We start from the raw sequence: 21,233 nt of genomic DNA on the forward strand, positions 1-21,233 counted from the left end.
TGGGTGTCTGGGTTGTTATTTGTGTTACTGTTTAGTTTATTCGAGTGCAACCGATTCTTCTCAGAAGAAGCTGGGTGCTGTATACAGAGCCTGACCTGAATTACACCAGAATATCTGTAATGACTGCAGCAAAGCTATTCTGGATGTTTATCAGTACGGCGGGTTCAAAGTCTCAGTCGAGGGCTCTGATCTTCGTATGGATGCCACTTTCTACCGCAAGAGACAGATGATTGACATTGGATTTTTTTTTTTGATGTGTAACAAAGTCTCAGAGTGAAGGACACGGTAGAAAATAATGGTGGTGAAATCTCTATAACAATAAAATGTTTCTTTTGACAATTTAGCCTTTCTAATAGTAAATGCTTTCAAGATTAAAGAATGTTGCTATTTTTCTGTGTGACACAAGAAAGGGGTTTGACCTAAGGCAAAAAGAGAGAGCTTCAGTATCACTTACAGAGTACTCAGATGGTTGTCTAGGGATAGCCACAAGGTCTACATGCTGTTTTCATTCATTGTCCAATATTTCAAGGGAATTTGTCGTAAAGAAAGAACAGTGTCACATACAGCTCTTTAAATAAACAAAAGGAAAGTAGCACAGATCTCTGAATGATTAGGTGGTCCCCAGCTGCTGCTCACATAGACAGAGTAGCAACTGGAGGCTCAATTAAATTTCTTAATTACTCAGATTTTATGAGCATATAAGATGCATTGCCAAGAGCCACACTCGTTTTATTTAAGAGGACATAAAAAATGTGGCGAGTTCAACTTATTAAAGAGCCACAAGTGACTTCAGAATAAATAAGTAAACGGCACCTGAAAGAGATGTAGGGTTAATTTGATATTTTAACCTTATGCCATTCCCTGTTCAAATAATGGAAATCTTGAGTTTAAAGAGCAGTTTGGAGAAGGCCTGATCCTGCAAAGCTACGAGCAATCTTCACTAATGAGTGGAAAGGGCAAAATCCTTTGCAATTCTCTGCGTATTGGATACTCGGCTGCTCACCACCATGCAAACTGCCCAGTACTTTCTCTGTGTTCCCAGCAAACCATTAATGTAAACCAATCACTTTTAGAAAGTTGAACTCAGTTTAATCCTTTTTCTCATTATTACTTTGCTGGCAACCTTCCTTTTGCACTGTCAGTTTTGTTCTCATGCCAAAAGCAATACCCAGTAAGGAAAAAGAACATTTCAAGCCTTCAATAACGGGTTTCCTTAGCTAGAGCCCTGACAATCTTTCTCATACAGCCTAGTGACATCCAGTATGTCATCACTGGAAGGACACTGGGCTGGATTGTGAAGCCCGCTCCTTGTTGTGAAAGCTATAAAGTTCACTGCCAGATAACAAGACTAAAAGCTAATTCAGGAACTGTTTCTCAAGAGCTGTCCTCTGGCCTCCCTCATCAGAGTGAATGCACTCACTCACTGAAGCATCTCTTGGCAGAGATTTTGGCCTCTCTCCAGCTGTTTCTCTCTTCTCAGGGATTTTCTTATTCAGTGACTGGTTGTGGTCTTTAATCCTGGTTATCTTGTACACAGAGCCCCACTGAGAGGAGAAAAGAAGCCTTCCCTGCCATGGAACAGTCAAATTAAAACAAATTTATAAAAATAATAATGACAAGGTCCAGTCCTCCCTACGAATTTTTGGTTTTGGAGGGATTTGGAAGCACAGACATTTGCTCTTGTCCCGTGTGACACTAAAATACATACTTTGTAAGTTAAAGCCGAATTTACATAACGTATTTGAGTAGGACCCTCCACTGAGCTTACTCACCCTGTTGATGGGGCATATGTACTTTGTAAGCATTTTGAAATAATTTTATGAGGGTTTTTGTGCTCTTAATAGACGCCACCTAGCATTTGGTAGCATTGAGCAGATACCATCTGCAGTGACTCTGTAGGCAGTGACTAAACACAAAGCTGCAGACTCCAAGACTCCAGTCTTGTTGCTTTTCAGCGGAAGAAGTAAATGGCCATGAGGGGAAAATCCCTATCCTAAAATGAAAGCAAAGAGAATCTGAATGAAGTATTTGCCCCGTAGGATTAATCACATCTAGACAATCGAGATAGAAGGTATAGTCAAGCTGTTCCTGCATGCATCACGTATCTTGTGCTAGAGAATATTCTTTTGATACGCACAGGCCACGGCTCTTGACAAGCTGTTTGGGTGATGCTTTTCCATGGAAGAAAGATTTTGAAGGATTCTTGCTATTCACATCCTTTCTGTATTAATGATGGCAACTGCATAGCTTTGCTCATTAAATATATTTATGCCCACTATTTCCAAATGAACATATAGTCGTGCTAACGTATAGCAGCACCATTCAACATCTGCTTCGTCTGTAAGTTTCTCCTTTTCAGAAGCCTTGCAAAAGACTTTACCTTTTATTTCCTGTAAAAGCTGCCAATACCGAAGTTTTTCTGAAGTACTCTGAAATTGCTCGCTCACCTCTGACGCAGCACTAGCAAGATGGAAATCGTGCAAACAGGATGTCTTGGTTTAGCAACCATATTGTTCAGGTCTGCTCAGAGCATGACAGGAGAAAGCCCACATAGTACTTGTGTGTTTGCTTCCTGTAGTAGATTTGTGTTGCTACTAGACAATATGGCACCTTCCAGAAGTATTTTTGACCATTGTCAGTGCTCATCCACACACACAAGCTCCCACTGTTTTACCTGTATTGTCGAAAAGATGGAATTCCTCTTGGGTGAGCACAGTTATAGCAGCATAAAAATGCTTATGTTGTAGTATTTATACTGGTATGGCTTGTTCCTAGAAGGGATAATATTACGGTGTGATTAGAGAAGGGAGATTTAATCGCTGACATTGTTTTAGATAGCCAATAGGGGAGAACGATGTTAAGCCTCCGGGTATCTGCAGTGAGGATATGGAGTTTGCATTACCATGACTGCATGTGTAATACACTCTCAGGTCCTTAGGGGATAGCGTACTACCCTGCTGTCCCACTGAGACGGGGAAGGATCTCGGCTAGAAAGGCACCGCTGACAGGAGTAAGTGGGCATGACAGGAACAGCCAAGTCCATTAATCCTGCCTGTTACCCACGGAGCCCTGTTCTCAATCTTAAAGAAAAGGTAGAAAGGGGGAAATTGGGTTGGATTTCTTGGGAATGCTATTAAGTCTCTCCCAATTCTTTGTTATCCATAAGGATTAAAGCACCTTGAAGCCTTGCTTCCAGTATCGGGCCTTGGGGAATTAATTTCCCCCTTTGCATGGAAACTCTCTGTGGGAAGACTGACTACACAGAACGTGACTCGCACCCGCAGTGCAGCGCTGCGAATGTGCAGTTTGCTGTGTTAGATGCTCAGCTTGTCCAGCTAGGTGACCTCTAGGGTCATCTTACTTTCCTTTCCCACCACAGCCCCCTTTCCCTTCGGTCGCCAATGACTATATGGGCAGGTCAAGTTAGGGAGAGATACAAACAGCCAAGCAGAGAAGCAGTAATGGCAACAAATTAATTTAACTATCTAATAAATATTTGTGAAAGCTATATATAACTGAAGCATACATTAGAAATTTATTTACAATAGCATGTCCTGGCCTTTTCCTTGCTAGCCCTCAAATACTTTTCATTTGGAAGTAGAGCATCTTTATAACACAGGAATTGTTCCTTAGAAATTAAGGTTTAGGGAACCATGTTTTACAAAAATTTTTGTCAGAAATCCAGAGACTGTGAATAAGATGAAGAGTTAAACCGAAGCTACTGGGAATGCAGTATTTTAAGAGCTATGCCAGGTCAGGAATGTCTCTAGTTTTCATAAAATCAGAAGAAAACTCAGAACCGGTAGAAATGTCTGTCTAGTCATTTTGGAACATGTTTGGCTCAAACATAGCTGTGTCGTGCTGCTGGCTGAGAGCAGCAGTCTGAAAGTAACTGAGAAGCAACTGTGAGAGGGAAGGCAACTCTCTGCTTTGGTTTTGCTTTCCAAGCAGAGGGATATGCAAAAAAGATGTAAGGAAAAAAAAAAGGTATCTTCTTAGTTTAATTTGTGAACAAGGGATGATTTGGGGGTCAGAGCATCAGTCTGAAACTCAGAGTCAGTGTCACGCTCATACTTCTGCCCAAGCACCTCCTATGTGAACTTGGTAAATCATTTTTGCACACGATGTTCTGAAATTCCCACTGATTTCAGTTGCTTTATTTTCTGGATGTTTGCCAGTAACATTAAGGCCCATGTTCTTTGTTGCTCTGTTTCTTTGCTTGATTCAGAAACAAAGAGGAATAAGGGGGATGGTGCATGCAGGGTGAAGATAATTATGCAGAGAAACCTCATGTAATCTTTGCATTTCAATTTCCTGAGGTGGTGGTGTGTTGGTTTTTTTTTTTTTTCCAGCGGAATGCTCCAGGAACTGTTCTGGCTTGCATTTTGGATGAAGTAGCTGCTTGAAAGTCTGGTGAGAGGAGGCAGCTGGTGGAAATATGCATTCTGGATAATGTGTTCAGGCCAAGCCCCGTACGCCCAGTTGCACGGGTGCCGCACACAGAGGATTCCCCTGGGTAACTTCCCTTTGAAGCGCAGCTTGCCTGCTAAATTCAGCGCCTGGTACTGCCCCCGCTTTGAATATGGAGGCATGCTTGTGCTTCTTGGGCTGAAGGAAGGAAACCTGAGATTTTGGGTCTCAGAAATTCCCAATCATGGAGGTTAACGCACAGCAGAGACGAGCCTGCCCATGTTTTCCCTGCAAACTCATCCTCTAGCTGATGGAGGACGTTACGTGCGCAATTTCTGGAGAACCGGCATTAGCAGCACGTTTCACTGCAGGCCCTGGGGATGGCAACAGGGCAGTTTATCGGGGGGAAACCGAGGCGGCACTGGGCCCCACAGCTGGGCCTGTGGGAGCCATCCTCCTCAGCCTCCTGCTGGTGCTGCTGCCACCCGCCCACGCCGGGATGGCTACCCCTCCTGCGAGGGGCTCTCTAGAAGCTGCCAGGGGGTCTCCCTGCTTGGGGAAAAAGTCTCCACAGCTGCAGTGCCGGCAACACGTTTTGGGCAGGCGCCTGCCCCTGAGCTCTCCCTCACGGCAGGCGGTAGCGCAGGGCCTGCTTTCACGCTCGAGGGGCCTGGCCACCCAGCTCCCCGCACTCCAGAGCTTCGGAGGATGGAAGCCCCAAAGCAGGGTGGCGCTGCCCCGCGGGCCTGCCTGCCCAGAAGCTGCCACGCTGCTGTAAAGGAAGGAGACCCACAGCAGAGTCAAACTGGAGGCAGGCGGCGAACCGCACTGCGGAAGGCAGGTCCCCACATAGCGCATCAGTGGGACGCCGGCCGGAGGGTCTCCGGGAGCCGGGCGGGGGGCGGGTTTCTGCCCTGTCCCCCTCGGGGGGACGGCCCAGGTGGCAGCCGCCTGCCTTCCCACCGCGCAACCCAACTCTTCGCCGCGCCACCGCAGCCTAACACCGAGTGGGGAGGCGGACCCATCGTCGCAGCTGGCACCTCTGGCAACCTATCCTGGCGCTCTGCTCCGACCGCTTCAGCCAATCGGGAGCGGCAGCAAAAGAGTGGGGGCGCCAAAGCCCCGGCGTGAATAAAACACCCGGGACCCGTGGGCGGAGAGAGGCGGGGTCGGGTCTTTGACGAGCATCTCCTCGCAGCAATCCAAAGGCCGCACGACGGGCCGGACGGCCAATGGGCCGCCGGGATGGGCGTGGCGGACGGCGGGGGCGGGAGCAGTTGCCGGTGGGGCGGGGGGGAGCGGCGGCGGCGCTGCTCGGTGGCGACGGGCGGCTGAGGCGGCGCTGGTGGGAGGAGGCTGCGGGCAGCAGGTGAGCGCGGCCGGACCGGGCCGCGGTGCGGGGTAGGGCCTTCGTCGCTGCAGGCGGGGGCCGGAGCCGTGGATGGGTGTGGCGGGGGCGTGCGAGACCCACGGGGTGCGGGGGGCTCCGGGCGCGGGGGGGGGGGGCGCCGGAGGTGGGGGAAGCCTGAGGGGGCCGGCGGGCGGTGGTGCCCCGGGAACGTGCGTGCGGGGGCCGGGGGAGAGGCGGGGGCGTCCTCCGGTCCCCGCCCCGGGGGGCGGTGGGGTGGGCCCCGGCGCGATCCCCGGGGTGGGGTGGGGTGGGGCGGGGGCCCGGCGCAGGTGGAGGCCGCGGGGGGCGGCCGCGGGGGCGAAGGCCCTGCGGGGACCACGGAGCCGTCGGCCCGGGGGAGCGACCCCCGGGGCGCTGCCGCTTCCTGGTCTCCCTCTCCTGGGGCCGCCTGTGCCTGTGGTCTCTCCTAGGCCTTGAATCCCGGCCAGGTTTCCGTCAGAGGGTCCCTCCGGCGCGGCCGCTCCCGGGCCGGCTGTCGCCGTGCGCGACGCTTTGTATCGCCTCCTGCCCCTGCGTGCGGCCGCGGGAGCGAGCGGGGGGCTCCGGGAAGTTTGGGCTTCCCCTGGCTCCTGCGCCTCGTCTCAGCCGGGGCTGGGGCGCTGTGAAGTTTGGACGAGGCTCCGAGGCGGGGGCGCTGACGACCCTGTCTCGCAGCGGGAGTCACAGGGGAAAGGGCCCCCGCAAGCAGCGAAACTCGTCTCTTTTCACCCGGTTCGTGGCTTCGCCGGTCCCTTTCTGCGTGTGCGGCAGCCGGCCAGGCTGCACAAAGGAACAGACGGCCGGGTTCAGCTCGTCCTGCAACGCGCAGGAGGGATTGATGAGCAACAGCGTGCTAGGCGGAGGGCTGCTGTGTGCCCGGGTGAGCGCTGACCGCGGGCGAGCATCGCTTCGCTCCATTTTCAGTAGATAATGAAGGGTTAAAACGCAGCTTCTGTTTGGAATGCGCTTAACTCCTTTTATTGCACTTACGGAGGTGAACAGTCTTCAAGAATGAAATGATGCACCCCTCAGAGGAGAGTTAATGTCTTGCAGCAGCTCCGGTCTACAACTCCTTCGGTCCGGTAGATTTATGTAACCTGCTCATTAGTGGTTTAGGAAATGATAGGGGAGCTTTTGGGATTGATTTCTGTGTGCTGCTGTGTTTTCAAGGTTGTTGTCAATGTTTCTTAATTCAGCTGTCTGGAGTAGGAGATGCTTGTAACTGTTAACAATGTCTGATTGTACCGTTTAAGGGGTTTTGTTTTGCTTTGTTGTTGTTTTGTATTTTTGATCTTACTGTCTCTCCAGATAGACTCCCAAATGAGGGGAGTGGGTAAAATGGAAGGCACAGTCATTCTGTTTGGCTACAATATTACTCTAGGTATGGCTGTAGCAAAAAGTGTAAATATTTAAATGGATTTCTGACTCATCAGTTCTATTTGACTTACTGATCTCTGGTTACTGCTGAAACGGTCTTTATGATTATGCAGAAGTTAATAGTTACCATAGAGAAACAGTATTGTTTTTCTGCTCATCAGTGTGTGTTTTCCATTTCTTCATCTCTTGGCAATTCTCTGTGGAAATGCTGCTTCTCTTTCCCTTAGCAAAAATCTTACAGAAGAAATAAAAAAACAATGTGAGCAAAGTCCAAAAAAATGAATTTGAGATGTGCTCATCCCTGCCTGTGATTCTTAGACTCTTTTGATAGCCTGCGTTATCCTACAGTAAACTCTTTTTAATCTGTAATTGAATAAGGTGTTGGTTTTAAACCTCAGTGAAAACTTTAATTTGCAGAACCCTAAACATAACACATCAAAGAAATTTTTTCATAAAGTATACATATAATGCAATTCAAATCAGCCATTTAAATCCTTATTAGCAGAAAATTTATTTTTCAGCCTGGGAATTACTTTCCTGCATTTATTACTTCTCTTAAATGTGTGGAAGCTGAAGATGCATGTAAACTAGACAGAGTAGACAAGTTTGTTTATCTTCTTACCCTGGTGTTGTGAAACCCTCTGATTTTGTATGAGTAGCTGACAGCATTATGCATTTAGGAAGGAAAAAAAAGCAAACCAACAAGCCATGCTGGGCTCTTAAAACTCACAAGACTTCCAAGTATTACATTTTATAGTTTGATATAGCTGCTTGGTGTCGGAATGATCTGTAAGTACTTTTCTTTCCCACCATAATGAGCGTGGTGGGATAAAAACTTTCTGAAATGACAGTGAAAATCCTTGCAAAAGTGCTTGCCTCCCCAGGAATAGGGGATATCAGGAAAACATATTGTTGTAGAGTTTTTATCGCGTGTTCGTAAGAGCTTGTTACAGCACCGTACAGGATTCTTGAATTCGCCTATAGCTGTTTTCATTCCACTAGTAATATTGGTGGAGCTCCATAACATTGGAAAAAAAATTAAATTGCCCTAATGCTATAGAAGAGTAAATCTGCTCTCTAGAAAAGATGTTTTACAGAATCTCTCAGGTAAGAGATTCTCATGGCAGCCTAAGCTGGTGTAATTGCTGACTTTGGGGTCCTATCCTACCTGTTCCACTCATCTGACACTCTTGTTCTTTTTTTGGGGGGGAAGGGGTCAAAGTTTATTTATATCCTTATTTATTTTGCCAGCTTATCAAGCAAGCTTGGTTTAAACTAATGTGAAATCATGGCCTTAGTCTTGCTTTTGGAGTTTATGTTGATCAGTGAACATATATTAAAATTATAGATTACTTGTTCAGTCAGGGATCTCAATTTTAATGAGTGACATTAGAGCATGTTGCTTTTCTTTTTCTACAGAATACCAAGTGTAAACTCGATCAAGCTAAGACTTAACACGTCCTCTACAGTCATGTTACTGCATTCCCACCAGAGCAGCTTTGATTTCTCTGGCAATGCTTTCACCAAAAGGAGCTATTTTTCTGTCAGTCCTTCTTTGCTGATCCAGCTGAAAACAGCAGTATGGAAAAATGTTGAGCTTCAGTTGGATCAGCTGCCTAAACTGGCTGACTTCATGGCTATGCAAATGTTATTGCTCGCATAGGAGGAGGCTGTGACCACTCTTTTCTGAAGCAGCTCTATTTTAGCTTTGCCTAAGCTTGTCAAGAAACTTGGCAGCTTAAACGGGGGCTGTGGTGGTCCTGCCTCCTTCTTGACTGTGCACCTTCCCCTGCTGGCAAGGAAGCCTTTGTGGCTGTGAGCTAAGCAAAGTCAGGGAGTTAATCAGGCTGGTAATGAATTGCTTTTTTGTTTTGTTGGATTTTGGCTGGATCATGTTTCTGAACTGGCTGACCATCCAGGTCGGGATGGGAACGGGACTTCCTGTAGAAGTGAATGAGATAGGGGGTGGGAGATGCGGCCATAGTAGCTCTGATTTAAATTTCCTTGAGCTTTTCTGGAACCGTACCTTTCCATCAACATGACCTGGGTTAACGAAGACCTATAGCAAGCTGTTTTAAGCTGGCTTGGCTGATAAAACCTTAAATAAATTGGAGATTGTTCTGCCATTTTTCTCAGCTGACACGTTGATGTGGGTGGTAACAGGGGCAAGTAGAGGATGAGGAGCTAGGGATGGGCTAAGCATAGTAACCTCAGACTGACACAGCTGTGTCTGGAAGAGGATTTGTTCTCATCTTAATTGTGGGATCCATCAAATACCCATTTTGAACTGATGTTCTTTACAGTGTATAGCTAAAGCAGATGTTACATCAGAAGGAAGAAAACTTTCATAACAAGCAAGATCAGGAAGACTATTCCACTGAGCAGAAGGCAGTGGTTTGTTTTTTTTTTTCTTTTCATTTTTATTGACCAAGACTCGCAAGCATTAATAGGCTGCCATCAGTCTAGAAGTATAAATGGCATCATGTCAGAATCCTTTTAAGTGTGTTGTAGGAGATACCTCTGTGAAAATTTGAGTTGCTTTGTTCAGCATTTGTCCTTACAGAGTAATTCTTTGTAGAGTCCTGGTGTTCTGTAGTTATCAGATGTGATGGCTTAAAGATGTTTCTGGATGGTAATTTATATGTCTTCTGTTTCTGCAGAGTTGTGACTGAAAGTGTGTCAGGACGAACGATTTGCATGTGAGAAATTGGCTGAAAGAGGAATGTGGATGCCAAAATGTAAAGGTGTTCTTGAGGAAAATGTGAAGCTGTTCATTTCAGAGTTTGGGGATCAGAAACAAGCTCTTGGCTTCTTTGAGTGCTGATTCTGTAGGATTTTTGAGATTTTGCTGGTGGGTTTTGATATTGAAGCCATAACCAAAGTTATTAGCCTTCTAAGTGAAATAGTGGTTTCAAATACAGTGTATTAAGACTTGGACCAAACTGTTTGGAATTTTTTCTGATTACCTTTCCTTTTCTAGGAAACAACAATCTGGAACTTCCTGGTGAATTGGATTGTAAATGGTACTCTTTAATCTTATGTATACCCACAGAGTTTATTAATCAGAGCTGCTCTTTGTAGATACATACTTGGTCATTGGCCTGGGCTTCTTCACAGGGCACAGATCTAGGAGCTACAAGTACTACTGAGGCTATTAAGAAAAAACATATACTGGTGCACTTGGCCAGAACCACTCTTACTGTATGCTAATTGTTCTTAATCTGGATGTGACCACTTTTAATCAGTTTATTTTTCTAGGGAAATAACTCCAAACCTTAAGGCTCTCACTTTCCTTCTACTTTTAATGTTGTTTAAACTTGATTAATGCAGTTCAAGCCTGTGTCGAGGCTCCACTCATCAGTGAACTGATTTTAGACTGTTAAAGAAGCTTGTTTCTGTAATCCACCAGGACTAGAGATACCTTGGCTTTTCCAAGGCTGTGCAGTTTGCTGATGGGCACTACTGAGCGTGTAACTGCCAAACTCTCCTCGTTACTCAGTTTGCCTTGCAAGTAAATGCTTAGCGGTTGTTAAATGCTTGGGTCTTCAGTTAGTTGATATCTTTGTGTGTTGACTTAAGACTTTGAGTAAGGATAGTCTGCTTTCAAAGGCATTAATTCATCATGCTGAAGTAAAAATCTGTGGAGACATGGGAATTTGTTCCCTGTATGGAGGAATGACACAAATAGAAACTTGGTTCACAATTGATATAGGCCAGGTCTAACTTTTGTTTGGTAACTAATGGTAAAAGTGTTGGATTTGTATTTTTACGTTGTATGCACAGTATGAGGAAAAAGCAAGTATGTTCCTTCCTTCCAAATGTGTTTAAGAGTAATCTTCTAATTTTGTTCTTGGATTTTTTTTCTGGAACTCGGTAGCACTAGACCAGTTTATGTGAAGCAAATAGCCAAATACTGTAGTCCCATGAAACTTAATTGCTGGCTTGGCTTTTTGCTCTAATATTTGTTTCTTACTCAAAGTAATAACCTAAATTCTGTGGAAAATAATCAGTGGGTACTTTTTCTCATAAAGAGACAGTTGATACTCATTTGTACAAGTCTCTGTAACTGCAGGGCTACAGAGCCGTACAGGCTGTGCTCTGGGGGTTGTGGCTGGCTCATGTCTCGGCAGTGGGATAGATGAATTTTGCAGCCTTTTCCCCTGCTTTACTAATATGCCTTTGTAAAGTATATACTTTTTTTTTTTAAGGCTGGCTATTTTATTGTCAAAGTCTGCTTAATGTGATCTTTCTGCTGACTATTTTTCATTTACAAGAATGAGATTTTTCCAAAAAGCCTGTGAGGCTTAATCTGGTCTAAAAAGCCTGAGAAAGAATTTACCCATCATTAAGGTGGTACTGGTCAAGGTTTAGCGCTTTGTGCTGGGCCAGGGTTCTGTGTGGGTTTTTCCTTGTAGTCCCGATCAATGCAGAGTCTGTGTTTATGTTGAGTCATTGCCTTTCAGGTTGAAACATATATCACCTGTACATCAAATTCCCTAACCCAGCCTGAAAATATCATGTACGAGAATTAGAGTGTCTGGTTTAAGGTCTTATGTAGACCAGGTTTTATAGGATTCAGTGGTTATGGTATTGGTTTTGCTTTTCGTATTTTAGCAGATATTTACCGATATAGTGGAATTTTGGGGTTTCTTTCCTTCCCCTCCCCCCCAGTGAATTATCAGTAGTCTAGTTAATAGTTAGAATTTGTTGTGCACTCTCTCATATTAACAGGTCTTGAACATTATCAGGGGTTAATTTAAGTGTTCAGTTTTGCTTGTGTCTATAAATTTTGGTATTTCTGCATAGGTTACAATGTGTACGTGAAAAACATCTCTTATGTAACGTGCTCTTTCTTTAACTGGATTTGCATGGGGTGGCTTTGAAAGAGTGTTACGACATTTGTATACATATTTATTTACTCATTAGGATTACTTGTTCTTTCTTAAATGACATGAATTTGTTTTTTGGAGGCAATTTGTTTATTTAAAGCACCTCTTAACTGTGGCATGCATGGATTTTCCTATGTAAAAAAAAGTAGCCTGTAAAAAGCCACTCAGTCTTTGAGCAACTGGGCAGACCTGTGTATTTCTCTTAGCTTGATAGCAGAAAGCCAGCCTCGTGCAAGGGAATGAAGGACTGTGATTCAATCGGCCTGTATCTTTTTGCCAGGATATTTACCAAAAGATTCGATAAAATAGTTGTTTTTATAACAACCTTTTCATAGTTGATTATATATTTTTTTCATCTAAGCTATGTCTTGGATTTACTGTGTGCAACTGGCAAACAGTGGAGAGTCATTGAATGCTCTGTCGAACTCTCTGGATGTATTATGGTTAGGTGTATCATGCAAATATTGGAATATGGATTGCTTATAATTTCATTTAAATGTCTGTAATAGCATTATGCGGCATAATTTTTTTTTCTTCAGGTTTTATTTTGTCTGGGCAAATTCTGAACTGCTACCTAGAGACTCCTTCACCAGACTGTAATGAATGGGATGGTAACTAAGTTAAGTAATTTCTGTGCTGCCCCCAGGAATAGCAGTGGTACATTAAGTTAATTTTTAGGTTTTCTCTTAGCCTTTTACCAACCTGAATACTTTGCGTCTTGGATTTTCATAAGGAGTACTCAAAGTCTGTGAGTGTTATCCTCCAAATAAGATCACTGTTATTTTTTCCTCAATACTGCAATACAAATGTTCATAATTCTTCAAAGGCATTAAAGGAAAGTTTGTAAGATTGGCTTGGCACAAACCTGAACAGCCAAAATATATAAATATTTCTTCGCTTTCTGGCGAGGTAGGGTACACCCCTTTAAAGAGGTGTATGCATAGTACTATCTGAAAGTTTTCCTCATTCTTAAAAGTACAGAATTTGTGCCTTGGAAATGACCCCTTATTGCTTAAATGCATAATCTCAGTTAGCTGTTGATACAGCAATAATACAGTTTCATGTCAATTACCTCACATTTCAGACAGGGTCCTGTACTTCAATTTTATTTTCAGTTGTAATCAGTTATTCTCTGTGTAATTAACTCTTGCTTTGGACATAATTTACTTTGCATGCAAGAGTTTGTTCTCAAGGTAGTCGTATCCACATAGTGTTTAGTATCTTGCCCATGCACGGACCAGGAATGTAACTGGGGCTAGAAAAAGTCAACATGTTTTTTCTGCCTACAGTATTCGTTGACTTCAAGCTAAGGACCCAATTCTGCAAATCTTAGAGTAAACAATATTCATCATTCAAGTGGAAAAAAAAGAAAGAATTCATCTCTAATGCATACTAATTTAACAACTGTTAAATTGCTATTCTAGTACTGTAGATTCAGTTCTTCCTTTCTTCCGAGGCAGGCAGTGCTGAGGTAGAAATACAGATATTTCAAATACAGTGAGGTCCTGTGAATTGTGGAAGTGTTATTCTTGTTTTGAAAATCCTAAGGATGATAAAGTTGTTGATCAAAATAATTATTTTTGAGGAACTCCAGGATGAAAATCTATCTGAGTCTGTCTTAATTTCCTTATTCCTCAATTTCCTGTCTTAATTTCTTAATAATATACTGCAGTGCTTTGCTGTGTATGAGTATGGTCACTTGGTTGGGAAAAAAAAAGTTTTCCACAAAATGGCTTGTCTTCTCCTGTTGGATGCTGTCTCTCACTTGCAGGAATTTGGTTGATTTGATAGTTTATTACTGTTTTTCATCTTCTGCATTTCAGGAAAAAATTAGGTATTCAGAGGTGAGAAACTTTTTGGAAATGTGATGTATCCTGGAATTGTCTGAGATGCTAGATCGTGACTTATCTCCAGTCTTGCTTGATGATGGCTAAGCTTCTTGCACTTCTGAATTGCAGTTTAGCATCCCGGGACTGTTTGATTGTATATTCCTTTCTTGAATTGAGTAAACAATAAAAACAATTTCTTTATTCCAAGTTTGTTTTCAACAGGATCAGCTCCCTGTTTCCACTTTTGCAAGCGCTAGCACTGGAGCTTTGGGTGGGGAAGAAAGAGCAGAGGGGCTGTGCTGTTGCTAAAAGGAAGTGACATGGATCTGGTGCATACGGCTAATGAAACGATGAGCTAGTACATTTTGGAAGTGGTCCTGCCTGCCTCCCTCACCCTCAAAAGGTCCCACCTGAGGTGAAGATTATGCATTCAGGAGCTCATTCACTGGAGTTTCTTCTAGATGCATAAGCGATCTCTGCATAAGAGAGAGGCCGCCAATAACGTGGCACAGGTAATGATGGTTCCATGCCTCTTCAGTAGAGAGGCATCTGTAGCTCTGGTTATGTGAGCAGCCAACCGCTGATTGCCTTGCCATAGGACGTAGGTTTCAGAGGTGAGAACACATCTCAAATCCATCAGTGATGGAAGATCTCCTGACTACTACCATATTGTCTTGTTGTCTGCTTCTAGTAGATGGCAAGATGTTATCTGAACCAACTGGGTTCTGCTCATTGCCTTAGCCCTTGCTGCCCATATAGTGTATCACAATCCAGTGGCCAGACTTAGTTCTGTCCCCTCGCATAATAGCCCTAGAAGTAGGGGTTTCTGCAAGTAAAGGCTGTGGCAGCCCTCTAACCTCAAGTAAATAGTAGTAATTGAATGGATGTCTTGCTTTTTACAGTATTAGATCAAGTGGGAAATGGAACCAATTGGTGTGGGCAAAATGTAGGCAAATGCTAAAATGATCAATGAGGTGATTGTGAAGATACAGTTTATCTTGCTAATGATAATGTTACCTTAGGAAAAAAAAAGTAGTCCCAAATCTTCCTTCCTTCAGATTTTCTACAAAGAATGGAAAACTTCATTTCTTTTGTGGAGCTAGGCTATGGGGTTGGGTTTTTTGTTCCCCTTCACACATTGTCTCTGGCTCCAGTTACATCTAAAAATGTACAAACATGCTTACTCCAGTCTTCTTAATGTGGCTTTTATGTAAATGATGGCTTATTGTTCAGTTTACTGCTTCAGTGTTTGGTCTAGGTAAATTCTGCATAAGCTTCCCTTCCACTTTCAAAGACGGTCTTTCAGCTTTCTAATGTGCATCTTTCTGCTGTGAGACTTACCACATGTATGAAAACTGGTTAGTTGCAACTATGTTTGCCTTTACCTTCATGAAATACTAATGATTTGTTGACTCATCTATCTGAGATGGCCTTACATCCAGTCTAGTTCTGTGCAGAGATCAATCTACTGTGAATTGCTGTTCCAGTTTCTTCAGTGGAAAGGGACTGGCATTTGCCAGTCTTGTCATATCACCCCCAAATCCTGAGGACTGCTGTTCTATGGTAGGTATAAAATGGCTATAGCCGTAGTATTTTGAAATTCAGATTAGAATTAATTTCATCTTCCAGGACTTGCTTTCAGATATACTTTGTGGCATTTGTGGATATCACCAGCAGTTCATGGCAGAAAATTGTGTTTTTTACACTGCACTTTCCTTGGCTTACCATGTGGTGCAGCATTTATAAGGCTTGTATGGCTGGCAGGGCTCTAAACAATACTGGCTTAAAGCTCCAGGCCTAATTTTTGGGACATTCTGTTTTCAGTGGGGAATGGTGCCAGTGCGAAATAGCTGGGAATTGCTTCTCTCAACAGCTGTTTACATGGAACTGTGAATAGCCCTTCCACTCAGGACTTAATAGCTCTTAAGGTCTAAGCGAAGTAGTTTGTTGAATTCTGGTAATTCTTAGCTCTTACTTCTTTTAGGCACGTCAGAATGATTAAAGACAATTAATAGTTTAGGGAAGTAGCAAGGATGGTCTGGTTTGGGTTTTTTTGTTTAGTTTTTTTCTCAGAAGCACCACATTAGGTGTTTTCATCTTTTAAAAACAAACAAATAGTAGTGGCCATGTCAGGTGTCATTAATGAGTACTTACTTAGCTTTGATAGGCTGTTAAAAAAAAATAGAAAAAAGTAATGTACCCCTAGTAATCCTCATATGGAGTGTATGGACATCAATCTCATTTATGCTTAGGTGCTAAAGCAAGCCGCATTACTGTATTAAATTAGATATTGCATAATTTTGTGTTTACTTTGGGGACTTCATTATCTGCTGTTTTAAGATCGGAACTGGGTTACGGAAGTTCCTGGGTTTTAATGCTAATTCTTTCCTTTCATGCAATTTAGAAGTTGTTTTATTTTCCTGAAGATAGGAATTCATGTCCCCATACCCCCATCACAAGCCTTTAGTCCCAATAACATTTGTAAAGGACTTAACCAAGAGAACTGTCATTAATGTATATTATTTTCTTACAGTTATAATTTCCTAATGGAGTTGGGATCATTTAAGTTCAGACACATGGAAAATGTGTGAGGTGGTTACTGTTTAGGTTGTAACATATTTCATTACTCTCAATCTTGTCCAGAGCAAAATTAGGGAAGTTCTTCACATCCATTTAAGGTTTTTATGACTCATCTTTCTGGGAATAGAAATATTGCTTACGGTTTATCTGAAAGGCAATCAGAATAGTTTAACATGCTTAAAATTCTCCTTTATTTTGTAGTAGGTCTATATCATTGTGTAGTAGTCTTTAAGCAGGTAGCAGAACGTTTCTTTAACTGTGACTAATGGAACATCTGAATATCAGAAATTCAGGTTAACAGGAAGGGGGAGAGGCAGAACAGTAGCAGATCGTATAATTCTGTGTTCAATCAGTGAAATAAATCCAATGTGTAGGACTCATTCAAAATAGAATTCTTCTGGTACACAGAAAGTGTACAGGATGTTGAAGAAAATTGCAAATTGTTTGCTGATTTTGCAAACTAAAATGTTCCATGCTGCAGCACAGGTTTATTGAAGAGGAAGCTGGTTGATGGGTCCTCTCTTTCTTTTTTTCTTTTTTTTTTTTTTTCTTTTTCCTTCTTGTTTTCCTTACCTTTCCCCTTGAAGTTTCTACAGGAGAAAGTTGCAGGTTCTTTTAGTGAAAGACAGACTTGTGACATATGGCTTAATTTTTATTTTGTTCTACAGATCTATTTGCTAATAGGTTATTTGGGGTTAAATTCAGAAGACTTAAATTTTGCAACATTAACGTTTAGGTTCTTGGCATGCCAGACTCAGGGTTGTGAATCATATTTTGATTCTCCTGTGTGGTGCACGGTGGAAAGTTAGGAATGTGAAAATGTCATTGAAAAGAAAGGGTATTTGCTGCTCAGCATAGCAAATAAAACTCAGAGACGAGACTCAAGTCGTCTTACTTTCTAGGGTTAAGGTGCCACGCTCTAAGCTGCAAGATGCTTATAACCCTTGGGATTTAGAGTTGTAAGCCTCTTTTGAAGTTTAAAACATTTCTGTGGTTCATGGGTCATTCCTTCTAAAATACCACTGAAGGAGGTGGTAGATGTGCCTCTAGGCAGTGTTATGACATTCAGAGTGACATTCAGCCCAGGGTGTGAGCTGTAAACTCAAAAATGTATTTCCCAAGCAAGTCCTGTTCACTAACTGAGTATTTTTGATCCTGGCAATGACACTGCTGAGGATGTCTAAGGGTGGCCCTGGATATCTCATGAATTCTTAACCTGACTGTGGCCACTGGAAGAAGTGGTCTCATTGCCCATCGTGTGCTTCTGCTGCATCTTTTGTGTTTGACTCCTTCATAAACCATAACCATTCAATGAAAACAGCAAAAAGTCAGTATTTTCTGCTGCTGTGATAAGCTGAATTGTCTCCAAGTGGTCTGACAAGTGCTGGTGTAAGGGAGAAAGCGAACTAGGGGGAGCAATTGGTACAGTCACCTCCTGCAACCTGGTTTTAAATGTGAAGGGATCGTAGTTTACATCAGTTTAGGTTCTCCAGTGCAGGAAATAAAGATCATTTGCAGCTAGTTAAACCTAGCTTGGATTTCCATGTGGAAGTGGCATGCTGATAATTTTTGAGAAGGTAGGAGAGCAAAAAGGTTGTTTGTGTGTTTGGGGGAGGAAAGTTGCACAAAGTAGTAAACAAAAAAGGAGTTGCCCTTGAAAAAGTACAGTGTTTCAACTTTTTATGAGGGGGAAGTGTTTTATGTCATCACTTTGAAGATGTTCCTCATTCCAAAAAAAGTAATAAAAGATGCACTGGACTAGAGAGGTGGGCCAAGGGCAAGCCCAGTTGTCAGGGTGCCCTTCTGAAGGAGGAGAGGATGGTGGAAATTGTGGTGACTGACTCGGGGACTGTGGGGCGCTTCTTTTTTCCTCTTTAGTGTATGGATGTAACACTCTTACTTGGGGGGTGTGTGTGTTTGTTTTGAATGAGGGCTATTTGATCATGTGACAGGTAGGTTGGTCTTAGGTGGGTAGTGGTGGGGAAGTACCAGCTTTGAGGAGATCTGTCGGGTGCCTGAGCTGTGTAGCCATGGCTAGAGGGAACAAGTGCTGGGCTTGCAAGGGAACAGGTGCGTTAGAGAACTTCACTTACGCCAAAGCTTGAGCAATGGCAAACTCAAAGGCTGTGAGAGGAAGGAGGTTATTGCTTGTGGGTCCTTAATGTCTGTTTTCATCTCGCCCCATTGCTGACTGCCCTTCTCTCAGCCTCTCAGGGGAAGGAAGAGGAACCTCTTGTCTGCCTAGGAAACCTTATTTATTTCAGGAGATGCCTCTTACAATACAGAGAGCTCACTGAGCATTGATTTTTGAGACACATGCTGTAATGGAAATAAGCATTTATATGTTAGTTTCTGAAATTTCTTCATTTAATCAGCTCTTGCTTTCAGAAAGGCTGCATCAAACAGCAGAATTTGTATTTCTCTGCTTGAAACCCAGAGGCACCGCCGAGTGCAGGTGCAGCCACTTGCCCTAGCTGTTCAGGACAATCTCTAAAAGTCTGTATTTCACTTGTTAAAGATGTGGAACCATCAATTCATTGTATATAATCTGTTACGGGCTATAGCTGTGACATGGTCACTCTGTTACTGTGTTCTGTGTTACTGAAGCATCAAGTCAGTACCTTTTAATGTTAGCTACCACTTACCTTTCTAGCAAAAGGGTGTAGCAATACCAGGTACCCACATCTGGACTGGTAATGTTGTAGCTGATTATCAGGCTGTTAGTCCCTAAACAAGGTCTGCCAAGAGTACAGAATTTCTGGGGGGGGGGGGGGAAATGTTAACTTTAAACAGCATGCGCAAGGAAACCTAGAGTATAGCTGAGCTCAATTAAGTTTGAAAATTCATCACATGGACCAGTTATTAGTGAGGTAAACACCTTATATTTATGGAAGAGCTAAAGAATTTTAGCCATGAAAGAAATGCTGTATGATTATAGACTCAGTAAAATTTATTTGGGTAGGAGGAAGTGTTTAATTTCAGTCTGCTCCAGCCAACTTTTCCGTAATACTCTGATGCTAAATGCCAAGTAATCACTGTTTTTAAAAATTATTTTGAAGTAAACTTGCATGTTACATATAACTTGGGAGAAGAAACTGAACATTAGGTATAGTTTAATTTGTTTTCCTGGTAAAGATGCCTGCTGTGTTTATTCAGCTGTGTCTTAGTACCGTATTCTTAACATTTCTATGGAATTTTCTGACTGTCTTAGTTTGCAGTCTTTCTCTTTAAAGAGTGTTGGTTGAGCCTTGCTGTGTGCAACTCTGACTTTAAATAGGCAGTAAACAGCAGAGTTTGAAATATGTGGTTTCCCAGTTTGTTTAGCTCTGTGATGAGGACAGCTGGTCTAGAAAAATCTTAATGGGATTATGTATGCTTTGTTTTTATTAAAAGGAATCTGGTTTTGCCCAAAACTTCTCAGCATAACTGTTGTAGGTTCAGTTTTATTGTGGATGCAGAACTGTGTGTGCCATTGTAAAGTCCAGGTGCTTTTGATATTTAAACATTGTAATCTATTCGTACTCTTTGCTTTAAAAGCCTCTAAATTTGTTAGTATTAGTAATTCACTGATAGGACGTTATCTGGGCTTGAGTTCTAGTAGGAATGGTCAATTCTGAGACCATTGTACTTTTCTCTCTACCCCCTTCATTCTGGTATGTGACACCAAACGGACAGCTTATTTGCTGTGGCACAGCTGTGATTTGGCTCTTTTTGCTGAATGGAGTTGTCAGGTCTCCTGTGTGTTCATGTTGTAAAGGTGATCCAATAAGCTGTATGTGTGTGTTGGGTAAATCTTATTTTTATGCCCAAAGTAATGAGGGGTTATTCTTATGATGGTGTCTTCAAAAGTGGGTGTTCTGATGTTTCTAGAAAAGCTCTACCAGTTGTTCTAGTAATTTCTAAATCTCTATTTAGACAGGCATTCAGATTTTCAAAGTCAGAGGCTTCATCTGTTCCAAGCGAAGCAGAATCAGATAACCCGTCCCTGTTTTGCTGGAGACTAAGATCAAAATTCTTTCTGAATTTGGCAAGCATTGTTTTGTGAAACTGACTTTTTTTTTTTAAATTCCTTGATGCCTTCATCTTTGTGAAATAGCTTGTACATGGGCACAGAGGTTCTGCTGGTAGGTGTCAGAGTGGGCTGCCTCAAAGTGAAGTGTGAGACTTGTGCTGAGGCATGGAGATAGTCCTACAGATATACCTTAAGAGGATAGCTGCAGAGAAGTCTGAGCCTGGGGAAAACTATAAATAATGGATGCCTTTGAGCACTGTTTAATACAAAGGAGATGTTAGGGTAAGGAGAGCGATTGATAATCCAAGTTATTTGCTGACATCCTCCATCCTGAAATAATTACTTATGTAACTCATTTGATTTTCTTAAATTATAGTGAGAATGAATTTGGTGAGTTGCCTTCAGTCCAGCTAAGTTTATCCAACTTGTTTAAATCTGATAGCAGTTATTTCAGATTCTGTCTTCGCAACTGTTCTGATGCAACTTCTCTCAGAAAAGCTCTTTACTATGTATGTGAACAGCTTTGTTTCGAAGTGAAGAGTTTAATAGAAATTGAACTAGGAAAAAAGCTGAGAGTCTTCAAAGTGAGAATGCATATTAGCAGAAACATTGTGTGAGGCTTTTGGAGAGCAGTTTTTGTTTGATTCTGAAATAATCTGGATGAAGTCCACCTCTTTAAAGTTTATATTTAAAGTTTTTTTCTCTTCTACTCATTTCATAAAACTTGACCATGAATAAAATTAATT

At 42.6% G+C, this 21,233-nt stretch overlaps 1 protein-coding gene across 10 annotated transcripts in view; it reads left to right on the forward strand.

The window, feature by feature from the left end:
* Positions 1-5,714: 5,714 nt before the first annotated feature.
* NUMB (NUMB endocytic adaptor protein) overlaps positions 5,715-21,233 on the forward strand; it is a 98,297-nt gene continuing 82,778 nt past the window's right edge. For all 10 annotated transcript variants that reach the window (XM_076344717.1, XM_076344727.1, XM_076344722.1 and 7 more), the window contains exon 1: positions 5,715-5,779. The gene's annotated coding sequence lies outside the window, so the exon portion shown is untranslated. The remainder of the gene's footprint in view (positions 5,780-21,233) is intronic.

This window comes from Aptenodytes patagonicus, chromosome 7 (assembly GCF_965638725.1).
Source record: "Aptenodytes patagonicus chromosome 7, bAptPat1.pri.cur, whole genome shotgun sequence".
NCBI lineage: Eukaryota > Metazoa > Chordata > Aves > Sphenisciformes > Spheniscidae > Aptenodytes > Aptenodytes patagonicus.